Source organism: Dasypus novemcinctus, chromosome 22 (assembly GCF_030445035.2).
Source record: "Dasypus novemcinctus isolate mDasNov1 chromosome 22, mDasNov1.1.hap2, whole genome shotgun sequence".
NCBI lineage: Eukaryota > Metazoa > Chordata > Mammalia > Cingulata > Dasypodidae > Dasypus > Dasypus novemcinctus.
The window spans coordinates 19,622,906-19,630,788 of record NC_080694.1 but is presented as its reverse complement, the minus strand read 5'-3'; the positions used below and the strand labels follow the sequence as shown (position 1 = coordinate 19,630,788).

General features: G+C 39.0%; 1 pseudogene; it reads left to right on the top strand.

The window, feature by feature from the left end:
• Positions 1–728: 728 nt before the first annotated feature.
• LOC139437367 (olfactory receptor 7A5-like) lies at positions 729–7,289 on the top strand (annotated as a pseudogene).
• Positions 7,290–7,883: the final 594 nt, after the last annotated feature.

Here is a 7,883-nt window from a genome sequence, read left to right as displayed (position 1 = left end):
AGACCTCCCTGAATTTGAAGATTCAGCAGCAACAAGGCTGCCTTGTTCTTAAATTTCCTCTGAAATCATCTCTATTCACTATCCTCTTAATCATTTCCCTGCCACACTGACCTCCTTGTTCACTCTGAACATTGGAAAAAAGTCATTTTTAGGGTCTTTTTCCTAGAAGTTATCCCACTGGGCACAAATTTCCCCTTACATCCTCATGGCTACTGCCTTCTTTTCCTTTAGGTGCTTCTATGAATTTCGCATCATATATGGGACTTTTCTGAACACCAAGTGAAAAACAGCTCCATCATTTCACTTTTTTTACCTGCTTTCTTTTCCTTAAAGCATGTGAAATCATCCCCTTTGTAATATGATTGTGTTTTAATTGCATGTATTCTATATGTGCTGATGGTTGGGACTTTTGAGTTATAGCATTGTAAACTCATTGCCACAACTCTACTTGCCTCTTAGTCACAACTCAATACATATTCCACAAATGAATGAATATCTCATGAAATCCATAGTGTTCATGAATTCTTGGTAAAGGGCTGAGTTTGGGGGATGGAATTCCTAGTCAGAGGTGGCACTACAAATACCCTAAAGGGATAAGATCTATATAAATAATATATTATTAAATTTACCACTGAAATAGGCAATGTAACATTTCTGTTTGGATAGTGCTACTTGCTTTGTGAAACTATCCATGTTCCTTTTTGTTTCTTCTTAGTCTCATCAGACACATGGGACCTGGAAATGAAACGCAAATTTCAGAATTTCTTCTCCTGGGATTTACAGAAGTTCCAGAAGTGCAACCCCTCCTGTTTGGGTTGTTCCTGTCCATGTACCTGGTCACCATTTTTGGGAACCTGGTCATCATCCTGGCCATCATCATTGACTGTCACCTCCACACACCCATGTACTTCTTCCTCTCAATCTTATCCCTTTGTGATATTGGTTTATCCTCCACTACTGTCCCAAAGATGCTGGTGAACATCCAGGCACAGAGTAGAGTCATAACCTATGCAGGCTGCCTCACCCAGATGTATTTTTTCTTGCTCTTTGGAGGGTTGGATGACTGCCTCCTGGCCGTGATGGCCTATGACCGCTTTGTGGCCATCTGCCACCCCCTTCACTATACAGTCTCTATGAAACCCCAGATCTGTGTCCTGATGGCTCTGGGGTCCTGGACCATGAGTGTTATGGAATCCTGTTTACAGAGTTTATTGGTGTCACAACTGTCCTTTTGTTCATGTAGAAATCCCAAACTTTTTCTGTGAACTTCGTCAGATGGTCCAACTTGCCTGTTCTGACACTTTTCTCAATTACTTAGTAATGTATTTAATAGCTGGAGTGCTGGCCGGGGGTCCCCTTGCTGGAATCCTTTTCTCCTACTATAAGATTGTTTCCTCTGTATTTGCAATCTCGTCAGCCCAGGGGAAATATAAAGCATTTTCAACCTGTGCATCTCACCTCTCAGTAGTCTCCTTATTTTATTTCACGACCATAGGGGTGTACCTCAGTCCTGCTGCTTCACACAACACACATTCAGGTGCACCGGCCGCGGTCATGTACACCATGGTCACACCCATGCTGAACCCCTTCATCTATAGTCTGAGGAATAAAGATATAAAGAAGGCTCTGAAAAAATGCTTTGGGAGGAAAGTCTGCAAAGTGTCATTTGTCTTGCAGCAGCTGAAAGGCCAGTTTTAGCAGCTCCTAAACCTTCAAAGCTATATATTTCCTTTCTTTGTTCAGTACGTGCATATAGACCTGCCTAGAGTCAAGATGACCTCAAAAATAAAGAAGTAAAATTTTAAAGCACACATTGTGTTATAGAGCAAGATTTTATTTTTGATAATGAAAGAGTTCTCCTTGAAGTATGCATGATTCATGTACATGTTTAAGGAGTTTTTCAGTGTTGTTCAGGAATGGATTGCATTTTCTGAATAATTTCATTGGATCACCTCCTGTTCCTGCTTGAATTCCACCAATGCTGCCTATGAATATCACTTCTTGATTTCCTCTGAATAGAATATCTGCTTTTGTTCAAAACTGTCATAAAATTTAAAGAGGTGACAAATTACAACCTAGGTATTTCCTCTATCAGTCAGTAATTTATCTCTTGTATGTTCAAATCTCTAATCTATATTCTTTTCTTAAAAAAATCAAATTTATTGATACAGCTTAATAAAGGATACAATCCACCCAGAGTGTTCAATTAATGGTATTTGGTTAATCACATAGACCTGTATTCATTAATTTCTAATAAATATTCTTGATCAGATATGACTAAACACAGGAGGTTGACATTTTGGCTATCATACCTCTTTTAATGGAGTGTTCTGATTTGCAGCCATAAATTGCTACTGCACAAATCTCCATGCCATTGCAAGTACTTATGGCTACCTAGATGGTGACATTCATTGTATGATATTTTAAAAAACAATTTTATTAAATAATAATCACACACTGTACAATACATACAAAGTGTACATTCAGTTGCCTTTGGTATAATTAAAGGCTTCTTCATCACTGAAATCAACTTTATTTACTTTTACAATTTATTTTTTTTATTTTTATTTATTTATTTATTTTTAATTTTCTTAAATTTTTTATTTTTTTATTCATTTTTTAAAAATATTACATTTAAAAAATATGAGGTCCCCATTCACTCTCACCACCCCCACCCCACCATTCCCTCCACAGCCACACTCTCCCCCATCATCACGACACATCCATTGCATTTGGTGAGTACATCTCTGGGCATTGCTGCACATCATGGTCAATGGTCCACATCATAGCCCATACTCTCCCATGTTCCATCCAGTGGACTGTGGGAGGATCTACAATGTCCGGTAATTGTCCCTGCAACACCACCCAGGACAACTTCAAGTCCCAAAAATGCCTCCACATTTCATCTCTTCCTCCCATTCCCTGCACCCAGCAACCACCATGGCCACTTTTTCCACAAGAATGCCACATTTTCTCAATTACTAACCACAATAGTTCATGAATAGAATATCAGTAAGTCCACTCTGATCCTTACTGTATTCCTCTTTCCTGTGGACCTTGGCTTGTTTGTGTCCATTCCACATCTATGTCAAGAGGGGGCTTAGAGTCCATATGGATACTGGATGTAATCCTCCTGCTTTCAGTTGTAGGCACTCTTGGCTCTGTGGTGTGGTGGCTGACATTCTTCAACTCCATGTTAGCTGAGTGGGATAAGTCCAATAAACCAGAGTGTAGGAGCTTGAAGTCTGTTGAGGCTCAGGGCCTGGCTATCATATTGTCAGTCCAGGGACTCAGATCCCCTAGATAGATCTTAAACCCCAGCATCAACTACAATTCCAGTAAAGTAACAGGGAAGGCTTGTGAAAAGAGATCACATCTGAGTCCAGCTCCATCACGCAGAGAAACCAACTCCAAAGAAGGGCCAACTGACATGGCAGTGAACTCCATCTGCCATGACCATAAAACCTGTGGGTCTCTTTAGCCCTCAAAAGAACCAATACCTGGGGTTGTATCTACTTTATCTGTCGCTGAGACTTTGCTCAGGTGTGCATAAGGGCAATCCTTCTGACAAACTCCAGACTCTTTTTTAGAGACTCATAGCCATATAAACTCATTTGTCCTTTCCATTTCCCCCTTAATTTAGGTCAAACAGCATTTTTATCTCCTGTTATTATATGTAGACAGGGATATTCTGCTGGTCCACGTTGAACCTTTAATTAAAGGTCATTTTCTAGTTACATGATCAGCTGGTACTTGGTAGTGATCCCTCTGTGCCAGGCAGGCTCATCCCCGGGTGTCATGTCCCATGCTGCGGGAAAGGCAGTGCATTTATATGCTGAGTTTGGCTTTGAGACTGGCCACATTTGAGTAACACGGAGGCTGTCAGGAGGGAACCCTTAGGCACAGTGCTGCTCTAGGCCATGTTCTTATTTCAGGTGTGCAGGCTCACAAGCATAGTCATTAGTATCAGGGACTCGCTGTTGGACCCTCATTCCTTCCTGGTCTTTGTTGTTGCACCCAGGGGACTGCTGCTGCTCCCCTAGGGACCAAGGAAGAGCCCCCCCCCACCGGCCAGGAACCCAGCACTCCCCCAGTTGTTGTTTTTAATTGTTTCCACTATGAGTATATCCAAACATTTCCATGCACCCCAGACACATGCCCTGTATAACTCCCTGTCAACCCTATGTTCCCTGTCAATAACATCCCATACCAGTATTCCTCTGCTGCCATTGTTGAACCACTCTGTGATCCAAAACTTCCTGAAAAGTGAAACCCAATATAATGCCAGGTTCCCCTAATAGTAAAATGGAATATAGCGATGAGTTTAAAGGTTAGATACAGGATACATATTGATTTGGAAAAATTCTACAGCCTATCTTTTTCTTTTTCTTTTTCCTAATTATTGTGCTTCTCTTCACAAGAGCCCTAGATCACAGTAATTCATATATACAATATACAGTACTCCCACATATCCAATATAAAATCTTTTCCCTTCCACAGCAATAATCTTTTAACATATTCATACCATATTTACTGAAACTGATATACAGATATTGAGACAATAGCTTTCAAACAAGGTAACAGTTTTGTTTACATTGTGGTTTATACTTTAGGCTATACAATTTTTAAAATGTTTAATAATCTATGTTTTACATTATGATTTACATTATTAGTCTGTCAGCCACTATATGTTTTTTGGTATCATATTACATGTTTTATATCCATCCTCGTGTACGCTTGTGAAACACTTCTATTGCCCTCACTGTTACGTTGGTTCCATCTATTCAATATCTATTGCCCCCCCTCCTTGGGGCCCACAATGACAGTCAATCTTCATTTCTTGAGGGCCATGTTCAGAGATACTTGCACCAGTGTAGAGGGCTTGACATGCTCAGCTGCCCTAATGCCCTGGGAGCCACCATTTCTCTTGAGAGATACAGTTCCCTCTATTTGATGGCATTAGTCCTCCCCAGGATGTGGGTATACCTTCACTCTCATTATATGGGTCTCTACCTGATGGTATAACCCACTCTGGCAAAATGAGCATTCACATATTCCCTAGAAGTCTGCTTTAAATCAGATTATCCCCTTTAAGTATCTTAAACAGGTAACTTTCCTTATTATATTTTAAAAGGTTTCCTCAGCATTATACTCTCAGCCAACACCTGATATTCTCCTATGTTCATATTCCCCCAATTTCTTGGGCAATATTAACCATCTGTCCATCCCTAGCCCCCCTCAAGGCCACAAAGGCCCACCCAAAGGTAACACTATGCCCCCATTTTATCCCTTCCTTGTACACATACTTACTGCCAGCTTATCATAGATTTCCCCTATGTAGATGTCAGCTTATATCCTTCCTCTACCCCCCGATTTCCTGTAAGCCTATCTTCCAGTCTCTAGCTCTCTGAGGCAGCTTGGTTTACTTATTTCATATCATTGAGGTCATGTAGTATTTGTCCTTCAATGCCTGGGTTGCTTCAATCAACATAAGGTTCTCAAGATTTATCCATGTTATCATGTATGTTTGTAGTGTATTTGTTCTGAAAGCCGAGTAGTATTCCATTGTATGTATATATCATATTTTATTGATCCACTCATCTGTTCAAGGGCATTTGGGTTGATTCCAACTTTTGGCGATACTGAACAATGCTGCTATGAACATTGGTGTGCATATATTGGTTTGTGTCCTTTTTTTCAGCTCTGCTGGGTATATACCCAGCAGTGGAATTGCTGGGTCATATGGCAAATCTATGGTTAGTTTTTTGAGAAACCGCCATACTGTCCTCCAGAATGGTTGGATCCTTCTGCATTCACACCAGCAGTGGATGACTGTTCCCATTTCTTCACATTCTCTCCAGCATTTGGATTCTTCTGTTTTTTTCAAAGCTGCCAATCTTATGGGAGTAAGATGGTATCTCATTGTAGTTTTGATTTGCATTTCCCTGATAGCTAAAGATTTGGAGCATTTTTCATGTGCTTTTTAGCCATTTGTATTTCTTCTTTGGAGAAGTGTCTGTTTAGATCTTTTCCCCATTTTTTAAATGGGTTGTTTATCTTTTAATTTCAAGATATAGGAGTTCTTTATATTTGCAAGTTATAAGTCTCTTATCGGATATACGCTTGCCAAATATTTTCTCCCATTGTGTAGGCACCCTTTTTACTTTCTTGACAAACTCCTTTGAGGAGCAGAAGGCTTTAATTTTGAGGAAGTCCCATTTATCTATTTGTTCTTTTGCTGCTCGTTCTTTTGGTGTGATGTTCATGAAGACGTTTCCAATTACAAGGTCTTGTAGATGTTTCCTTACACTGCTTTCCAAAGTCTTTATGGTCTTGGCTCTTATATTTAGGTCTTTGATTTATCTAGAGTTGATCTTTGTATAAGGTGTGAGATGGTAATCCTCTTTCATTCTTCTACATATGGATATCCAGTTCTCCAGGCACCATTTGTTAAATAAGCCATTCTCTCCCAGTTGAGAGGGTTTGGTGGCTTTAGCGAATATTATACGGCTATATATATGAGGTTCTACATCAGAACATTCGATTCAATTCCATTGGTCTGTGTGTCTCTCCTTATGCCAATATATGCTGTTTTCACTACTGTAGATTTGTGGTATGTGTTGAAGTCAGGTAGTGTGATTCCTCCAATTTCATTTTTCTTTCTCAAAATGTCTTTGGCTATTCGGGGCCTCTTTCCTTTCCAAATAAATTTCATAGTTAGTTTTTCCAGTTCCTTAAGGAAGGCTGTATTGATTTTTATTGGGATTGCATTGAATGTGTAGATCAGTTTTGGTAGGATAGACATCTTAATAATATTTAGCCTTCCTATCCATGAACAGGGAATATTCTTCCATTTATTTAGGTCTTTGATTTCCTTGAACAGTCTTGTGTAGTTTATAGTGTATAAGTTTTTTACATCTTTAGTTAAATTTATTCCTAAATATTTGATTTTTTAATTTACAATTGTAAATGGTATTTGTTTCTTGATTTCCTCCTGAGCTTGCTTGTTATTGGTGTACAGAAATGCTACTGATTTTTGCGCATTGATCTTATAACCTGTGACTTTACTGAACTCATTTATGAGTTCTAGAAGCTTTGTTGTACACCTCTTAGGGTTTTCTATGTATAGGATCATGTCATCTGCAAATAATGAAATTTTGACTTCTTCCTTTCCAATTTGAAGCCTTTTATATCTGGTTCTTGCCTCAGTACTCGAGCAAGTACTTCTAAGACACTGTTAATTAGAAGAGGAGACAGTGGGCATCCTTGTCTTGTTCCTGACTTTAGAGGGAAGGATTTTAGGATTTCTCCATTTTAAACAATGTTGGCTGTAGGTTTTTCATATATACTCTTTATCATGTTAAAAAAATTTCCTTGTATTCCGATCTTTTGGAGTGTCTTTATAAAGAAAGGGTGCTGTATTTTGTCTAAAGCTTTTTCTGCATCTATAGATATAATCATGTGATTTTTGTCCTTCAATCAGTTTATATGGTGTATTACATTGATTGATTTTCTTATGTTGAACCATCCTTGCATACCTGGAATGAATCCCACTTGGTCGTTGTGTATAATTTGTTCAATGTGTTGTTGAATACGATTAGCAAGTATTTTGTTAAGCATTTTTGTGTCTAGGTTCAATAGAGATATTGCCCTGTAATTTTCCTTTTTTGTGGTGTCTTTGTTTGGCTTTGGTACTAGGGTAATGTTGGCATCATAGAATGAGTTAGGCAATGTTCCTTCTTTTCGAATTTTTGGAAGAGTTTCAGCATGATTGGTGTTAGTCCTTTCCGCAATGTTTTGTAGAATTCACCTGTGAAGCCATCTGGCCCTGGGCTCTTCTTAGTTGGGAGGATTTTAATGACTGATTCTATCTCTTTACTTGT